Source organism: Macrobrachium rosenbergii, chromosome 50 (assembly GCF_040412425.1).
Source record: "Macrobrachium rosenbergii isolate ZJJX-2024 chromosome 50, ASM4041242v1, whole genome shotgun sequence".
In the NCBI taxonomy this organism is placed as follows: Eukaryota; Metazoa; Arthropoda; class Malacostraca; order Decapoda; family Palaemonidae; genus Macrobrachium; species Macrobrachium rosenbergii.
Genome location: NC_089790.1, coordinates 39,221,707 through 39,231,706, shown reverse-complemented (window position 1 = coordinate 39,231,706; position 10,000 = coordinate 39,221,707). Strand labels below are relative to the sequence as shown.

The 10,000-nt window shown below is 31.4% G+C and overlaps 1 protein-coding gene across 1 annotated transcript in view; it reads right to left on the bottom strand.

The window, feature by feature from the left end:
• The window catches only part of LOC136832898 (probable glutamate receptor), a 184,880-nt gene that overhangs the window by 163,524 nt on the left and 11,356 nt on the right, over positions 1-10,000 (bottom strand). The window lies entirely within an intron of this gene.

The following is a 10,000-nucleotide window of genomic DNA, read 5'->3' as shown; positions in this document are numbered from 1 at the left end:
ATATCATATGTAGTGTAATGTCAGATCTCAAAAGAGTTAGTGATTTGGATAACTTAACAATGTAATTTAGAATTAGTAATATTTAATAATGACGCAGTATGTGATCTCAGATTTTGTCCCCCAGCAACAAGTGTTGTGTACTTGTGATTTCGTATGTCATGTTTTGGTTCAGTTGCCATCATGAAAGATAACTCGTTAATGAGCGAAGGAATGGCAATCTAGTTGTGTAAGGTTTTGTCTCATACGAGAAAAAGACAAATGATTTCGCAATGTTTCATGTACTGTTCTGAAAACCAAGTTTGGTTCTTCATCGTGTTTTGAAAGCGTGCCATTTGTGTCTGGCCGGCTGCCATCTGTTTTGATTGTGTTGAGATTTTGTTAAGAGCTTCGTCCCATATGATTTTCTGGTAAAGATGTGTACCTTTTTGAGAAATGTGAACAAGTGTTGCACTGAAGCACATGGCAATTGCATCATGTTTAAGAGTACATTGCTCTGATCACGTAATGCTCTAACACGTTAGTTGGCCCCAAAACATTTTGCTCAGGAATAATGACGTGATCTGACTGTTCCATTTCTTGCTGGAATCCAAAAGTTTGTTCATTCTGATTTTAGAGACCGTATGGTTCACCCTCTCTCTCTCTCTCTCTCTCTCTCTCTCTCTCTCTCTCTCTCTTTCTTCAAAAGAGAGAAATTATTAACGTAAAATATTTGTGGTCACTGGTATTAATCTTAGCTTTTGAGATTTGAATGCAGGAAAGGTGTGTAACAGCGCCTAACAAAAAAGTGTGTTTTGCAAAAGTTTTCACAAGCGTGTGTTTGGTAAAGTGAATTTTGCTTATTATTACCACGGTATAATAACGCATATTAGGGAAATTTTGCCTTCGTGATGCTATTATTGGTAAATCTTTTGTGTATTTTTGTGTGTTATTGTGTTTGCAATCTCTTGATTTTTCACATTTTATATATTGGCTATTTAACATTTATTTACTTATCATTTTAAATATTTCTTGATAATTTAACATTGCATACTTGATTTCATTTTCATTAACTAAGATTTTCTTTTCAAAACTTGAGTAATTCTTGATAGTTTAAATTTTGTTTGATTGATTTAATTTCTTGATAAATTAACCTTTGTAATTTAACTCAAGAATTAATTAAATTTTGTGTTGTTTTCAAGTAATAGTAAATTTTTCAGATTGTGAATTCTAATCATAAATTTTGAATTTAATAATAAATTTTTGTATTTAAAATTTTTAAGAACAGTGTTTCATTTATTGACCAGCAATGCATAGGATTAATTGTGTGCATAAGGCAAAGTGATAAACATGTTTTGTTCCTTTAGTTTTGCTGAAGTGAATTAAGACCAGGGAAACAGTTAAAGTTGTTTGATGGAGTGATGCCCTTTTGTTCTAGTATATTTCTTGTTTATTTGTTGATACCTTTAGAGTACTCAGTCATAATTTTTATTGTTATGAGAGTTCAGGTATCTGGCTGAAGTGAGGTAAATTTTTGAATTCTGTGGTTAGTTGTGTAATAACCAGGTACTTGGTACACATGGTGACAGTATCCTAGAAGAGAACAAGGAATTAAAAGTATTTGGTGATTCAAAGAGGTCCTTGGATCACCAACGCTAATCGTTGATGTACCGCCAACCTGTCTGAAAAAGCAAACGTCTTGATCTACATACATATGACTTTTGTATCTGGTCACGAGCTGAGTTTCTTTTGGTCGTCTTGCATAGCGACTGACTGGGAAATATCTCAAGGGCTCAGCTCAGTGAATAAGTGAATTTAGTGAGTGGAATTATTTATGAAAATATGTAAAAACCAGACACTCCAAATTTCCCAAAAGGATTCACGTTAACCGTTAGTGCATTTAAAGATGCTAAGAAAGCACATGACGAAATTTGACAAATATGGGGCACTCAAAACTTGAAATAAAAGATTATTTTGAAAATATGAACAATCTTTCGAGTTGTGAAAATGCATACAAAAAACTGAAAAAATCCTCATAGATAGTGTGGGTAGTAACTACTAGAGGACGATGAAGACCTGATATAAAGTTTTGTGTTTGTTCGGTAACTTGACGACATTAGTATGGAGTAATAAAAACGAGAGAAAAAATCCGCTGGGCCAATTATTAACTCTCTTGGTCCCGCTTCATGCAATTTAGCATAATGCCTTGTTGATATATCTTTAACCCAGTTGGTTGGTACAATGCCAATAAAAAGGAGCAATGGACACTAAATAGGCACAAATTAGTAGATTAAACTAAAGGCTTGTGATTTTCATATAGTATCATTATTCGCCAAAATACTTATTGGTGATCTGTTAGAATTTTTGTACCTTAGATAGCCGATAGCTAGGTATACAGTTCTCCAAGAAACCCGTAATGGATTTTATCACACTAGTTGCAAAAGAATGTAGATTTGAATTTAAGAGAAATATTTTTTCGCAAACTTTTGGTATGGCTTTGTGAAATCTTTTGTCTCAAGTTTTAAGCAATTTTTTTTATGGAATTGTTTGAAAGCAGGATATTTAGCAATGTAATTCCAGGCGATGTAATATGGTTTTGATGAGCTGACATAAGTATTTGGCCAGAGAACAAAATATGTCAATATATTCTTTGATAACTTAAATGAGCTGATATCAGAAATAAATTTCTCCTCTTTCGATTGCCTTATACATAGAAGAAATAGTAGGCTTAAACATGGTATATGCAGAAAACCTATCATAAATATCAGTGCTTATTTTTATTCTGGCCAAAGCAATAAAGTGAAGAAATAATATTTCACATTCATGAATTTTAAGAGCATTACGTGTATGTATAAATATACGTGTATGTATGTGCATTTGTGCATGTCTGTATATCAGGCACAAAAAGGATTTTTCTATTTTAACAACAGTAAATCACGTAATACAAAAAACATAATTGTACTACAGAGTAATAATGATTCCAAAAAATATTCCAAACTTATAGAAAACTTTTAAGTTAAAGAATCATTTAAGAATAACAATACATTGAGAAACACTTATAAAGAACTCTCTTGACAATATCGAAGGATGTACAGATCAGATTCCACGTCCGCCATGTGACAATTTTTCATATTAATCAAACTGGAAAATGACAAGGAAAGAGAATAAAAAAAAAAAACATGAAGCGCATTCTATGAAAACGGTCACGTCATCAATTGATCATGTGTTCAAGCGTAGTGTTATCTTAACTACATGCGGAAAAAAATTGAACCAGTTTATAAAAGAAAGCTTTTATAAGAATATTGATACGAGAGTGGAATGTATAGATTTGATGCGTTTACTTTAAAGTAATATATAAAATGAAGAAATTTCAAGGAATGTAGTGAGTCTGGATTGAATAGCAGGGTGTGAGTTCTCCTGAATGGAAAAACGAAATTTGATAATGGCTACATGATTTCAGTTGCGAATGAGGTCATGGCTACTCCTCTCCCGGTCGGATGCGAATATTCTTTTTTTAACCGTCTGTGTAAATCTTTCGTACTAATCCCTTAGCGAATGTAATGCATATTTCTAACCCGGTGTATCAGCCCTCTTCTTAATACCTTAAAAATTACAGGCGATATTTTATTCTCTCTCTCTCTCTCTCTTTCTATATACATATATATATATATATATATATATATATATATATATATATATATATATATATATATATATATATATATATGTATGTATGTATGTGTGTGTGTGGGTGGTGTGTGTGTGTGTGAGTGGGTGTGTGTGTGTGTGAATGTTTGTCACATACACCATGACACTATGGTATATTGAAGTAAATTAGGGTACAAATGTCATATTACACGACATTTGTAGCTTAATGTTTATATATATATATATATATATATATATATATATATATATATATATATATATATATATATTCATAACCAAGGCAAGGCATAATTTACCTTTAGCTTCAGACAAAATTTTAGAATTGATAAAATTATGTGTTAAAGATTGTAAGTTTGTTTTTTAACGAAAATTATTACCTTCCAAAAGTTTGGGATGGCTATGGGAAATCCCCTTTCCCCAGTTCTTAGCAACCTATATATGGAGTTTTTTGAAGTAAAAATATTGCCTGCTATTTTGCCTAAGGGGGTTCTTTGGTTTCGATACGTTGATGACATATTCTGTGTTTGGCCCATGTGCGAAAATCTGAACAGTTTTTTGGACAAGGTAAATCATTTGGTACCTTCTATTAAATTCACCGTTGAAGACGAAAATAATTGTTCATTACCGTTTTTAGATGTTTTGGTTCATAGAAGGGATAGAAGTTTTGTGTTTGATGTTTACAGGAAACCTACCAACGTCTGTTCTTATGTCCACTATTATTCAGATCACCAGGTTAATGTAAAACTCTTAGTTTTTTGTAGCATGTTTTTAAGGGCATTAAGGATATGCAGCCCGGAATTTTTAGACTCGGAATTTTGTAAAATTTATGACGTAGGAATTGTTAAAATACCCAAAGTTTTTAATCGACAAATCTTTACAGAAAGCTAGAAACATTTTTTATTTCAGTAACAATAGGGAGCCTTTTGTGAGAGGAAATATTTTGACACTTCCATATAGCGTAAATCTTTGTTTCATTAAAAAATTACTGAAAATTTTCAAGATAAATGTTGTTTACAAGAATTCAGGGATACTTCAGAATATCATTGTTCGTAACTCCCCAAAACAAATTAATAGCTGTATTTACACGATTCCTTGTACTGGGTGTAGTAATAAATGCCTTGGTCAAACTGGTAAAGAACTAGATTATCGTCTAAAACAGCATCGTTACGCAGTTCGAACAGGCCAATTGACAAGTGCTTTATTTGTACATGTGAATGATCTTAACCATTGTATAGACTGGAAAAATTCATCTGAGATAATTTTATGTAACCACATTGTTAAAAGAAATATAACTGAATCTGCCTTTATTAAGCATTTTAACGATCAACTTATGAATATTAGTTTGGGTCTTTTTAAATTAGATAGTTACCTTGCTCATAAAATTGTAGGGAAGTACAATGTCACCTTTTAGCAATAGCCTGTTCTAACTGTAGTTTCAGTTCTTAAGTATTTTTAAAGTATTTTTTGTTTGGTATGTGACAATTTGTTTTCTTCAAACTAGTGATTACATTCAGTAATGATGTTTTGCTTGTTAGTGGCTTTGATCTTTGTTTTGTGAAGTTTTCTTGTTTATGTCTCTATTTATTTATTTTACTTTGTACCCCGAAGAAGTGTACGCAATGCACGAAAGCGCTTGGTACCTGGTCTTTAATTTTCACCTTTCATTTGGTTGTCTACGTATATATTTGTCACGTGCAGTTTGGTAACTTATTTGATATATATATATATATATATATATATATATATATATATATATATATATATATATATATATATATATATATATATAAAGACAAAATCCACGAAGGGAAGAGAAACAGTGGAGTGCTGCAAGCCCTTTCGAATTATAGTCCTTTACTTAGCAGACTGAAGAAATATAAATATAGGTTTACAAAGAAAGGTCATGTAAATGACAGATGGGGATTACAAAGGAAAAATATGTACCTGGAATCCAACACAATTGAAGAATTAGAAGACCTACCAAAACAGGGCTAATATTTAAGAGATTTTACATCTCAGAAGCAGGGACAGGGCAATGAAAAGATTATACAAGGAAGGTGACTGACCAACAAAAAATGTTATAAAAGTACAACTCAGTAATTCTCGTTTTTGTAAACAATAAAATTTTTTTTCTACAAGGTGAACATTTTTACAAATAAGTAAATATATATATATATATATATATATATATATATATATATATATATATATATATATATATATATATATATATATATATATACATATATATGAAATTTTTATCACACCGTGATTTATATACAATCATAAAGCTACCTCGGGATATCCCCGTTGGAGAATTGTCGCCGAAGGGGAATTTATATAAGTGATAAATGAATTGGAATCGTCAGGACACGAACCCGTGACACGAAAACCTATTCAGCGACTCCAGTGGACGTTAACCATTGAGCCATCAAGAGAGGTATCCCGAGGTAGCGTGAATTCGATATTAAGCGACATTTGTAGCTTCATGATTATATACATATATATATATATGTACAGGTATGTATGTATGTATGTATGTATGTATGTATGTATGTATGTATATATATATATATATATATATATATATATATATCCTATGTATATATATATATATATATATATATATATATATATATATATATATATATATATATATATATATATATACGTACATGCAGGAATGTTACTAAAAAATAGCCGTAAGGAAAACAACAACATAATATATAAAATTGCATGTTTAGACTGCCCTTCTTTTTATATCGTCCAATCAAGCAAGGGTTTAGATGTACAGATTAAGCAGCATAAGTAGTCTGTAAAAACTGGGCAAACTCCAATGCTATAATCATTCATTTAAGTACAGGATAAATTCATGAAATCTTTTAGACTGCTATTATACAGCTTGTTTCCAGTTGTAATTTTAATTTTAGCCTTGGCATGTATTATCTGGACCCTGTATAAGTAAAATGCTCAAGAATGACCTAAAAGATAAAACCACTGACTTAACTACAAATTAGTTACCTTATATATATTTTCTATGTATTTGTATTTTTAATATTTGATGTTCATTTCGTATTCAGGCCCTAGTAATGTCAAATGCGCACAAAATGCATGAAGAAATTGCAAAGTCTAGAGGCCATAATGATTATTTGCTCCATTTGTGGTTCAGCTGTGTGCTAATACCAAAATATTTGCTATTCTAAAGCAACTGACGGAAAAAGGCTGTTACATAAGAAATGTAATAAATTTCACAAAAACCATCAGAAATTATTACTTCAGTACCTAACCCAGCGCCCATTGCGGACGGCTTCGTGGAATTTGGCGTGACACAAGATCTCAGCCTATATAAATTTATATATACTATATATATATATATATATATATATATATATATATATATATATATATATATATATATATATATATATATATATATATATATATATATATATAAACATACATACGCATACGTGCACAAATCTGAGGACTAAAAAACAAATGACACTCTCTCACTTGGTACAAGACGGACGTAACGTTGGCTGTGTCGTCGAGGAGCTTCGGTCTGCAAGTGAAGTGGTCTTGTTCCTTGCTGCGAGCAGAAGCCACCGTTGTTTACTTGCCTTATGGTTTTCATCGGCTGCGCTTAATGAGGATTAGCCCCTCCCATCTCCTCTCGATCAGAATGGACACCCATATCTAAAATTTATAGCCTTTCTTTGACTCCACAGATAATGAAAACGATGCATTATAGCGAAGCTGTGGATCTGATTAGGTGGCATGGAATGTCCGATTTATTATGGATTCCCCTAAATAAAATGTATACAAGATTTGCCGTTATGTTATCTGTTTTCATCATAATTATATTGAATTCGTATTTTCATCGTCGTCTTTGTTATAAGGATAATTATCATTTTACAAATATTTGAAGTTAAAGCTGTCCTGAGTATGTATTCATTTCCATATAAATCATTCTTTTGTATGACATAATCACTTTTTAAAAATCTATCAATATCAGGATGCTAAAAAACACCAGCCATTTTTCCATGTTGACTAAAACATGCGTACACACACGCACGTGCATATCATACTCGACAACTTAAACCTTAACAGACAGTTAGTCATAAAAGCAAAATCACCAACTCCTACAGCGTAAAAGAAAATTATGCCGAACATTAAGATGTGCCAACCCTGTTTGCAGCTATTGTTCAACAAAAAACAAATCCCAAAGACATTGCTGTTTATATAATCTAAGAGTTCGACAGGGACAAACCTTGTACAGGATTTACAGGTAAGCCTCTGGTTAACATATCTGGTATATTCATTCGGTCAGATGCAGACACCAACATTTGGCTGTCTTCAGTCAAATAGATCATTTGAATCATTGCGACCTCTGACTCTAAGAGTCTTCAGATTACGATGCCACCGGCAACATATTTCTATAAGTAATATAAACGGCTGAAAGAGGCACACCTTAATCAGCTGTAACCTGATCTTGACCCTACCCCGATAGCAGGCCTTCCACAAAAATTCTAAGTTTACAGTATAGTTCGGCACACACACAAAGGTATATAAGATTTTTATATATATATATATATATATATATATATATATATATATATATATATATATATATATATATATATATATGTATATATATATATATATAATATATACTACAAATGTCGTTTAATATCAATACCTCGAGAGTATCTCCGATGGAGAATTATCACCGAAGGGGAATTCTCCATCGGAGATACTGTCGAGGTAGCGTGAATTTGATATTAAACGACATTTGTAGCTTCATGATTGTATATAAATCACAGTGTGATAAAAAAATTTCATATATATATATATATATATATATATATATATATATATATATATATGTGTGTGTGTGTGTACATATACAAACACATATATATGCATACATACATACATATATATATATATATATATATATATATATATATATATATGAATATATATATATATATATATATATATATATATATATATATATATATATATATATATATATATATATATATATATATATATATATATATATATATATATGTGTGTGTGTGTGTGTGTGTGTGTGTGTGTGTATGTGTGTGTGTGCGTATTTGTAGGGAATTTTAAAAGAAAGGCTCATAAACACACTATTCACACGACAAATCTTTATATTTTGATTAGTAATCTTCTGTAAGAATTACAGCTGGTGACCGTGAGCTGTTTGTGGTAAATGACACGTATATTTATATGGCATATGCAGTTGTGGGATGACGACGTTGGAGGTATTAGAGATGGCGCTTTCCCTTTGATGAAGCACCATCTTTCATACCTCCAACGTCGTCATCCCACAACTGCATATGCCATATAAATATACGTGCCATTTACCACCAACAGTTCGCGGTCACCAGTGATGAGACTTACAGAAGATTACTAATCAAAATATAAAGGTTTGTCGTGTGAATAGTGTGTTTATTAGCCTTGCTTTTAAAATTCCCATAAATACGCACACACACACATATATATATATATATATATATATATATATATATATATATATATATATATGTGTTTGTATGTGTGTGTGTATAAGTGTTTGTATATGTACACACATACATACATACACACACACAAACATATACAGGTACACACACACACACACACACACACACACATATATATATATATATATATATATATATATATATATATATATATATATATATATATATATATATATATATGTACCTGTATATATATCCCGATGTGAGTCAGAAATTTATTTCTGTGCCACAAGTGATTGTCTGTTGATTACTTCTTTGTACGTACATATGTATGTATATTTATACATACATACATACACACACACCACACACACACACACTATCTATATATATATATATATATATATATATATATATATATATATATATATATATATATATATATATATATATATATAGAGAGAGAGAGAGAGAGATACCTTTGTGTGTGTGCCGAACTATACTGTAAACTTAGAATTTTTGTGGAAGGCCTGCGGTCGGGGTGGGGTCAAGATCAGGTTACAGCTGATTAAGGTGTGCCTCTTTCACCCTTTTATATTGCTTGTAGAAATATGTTGCCGGTGGCATCGTAATCTTAAGACTCTCAGAGTCAGAGGTCATAATGATTCAGATGATCAATGACAGACTGACCCCTTTCCCTTTGATGAACGGGGTCAGTCTCAAGCTCCCGCTTGCGTGGAGTTTGGTAGGCGAATCCGCTTGAATACTTGCTTGAGAATGGGTCTTAAAATTAAATCGTCCGTATAATCCGATTTCCAGTGTCCTTCTGACAGCTTCTT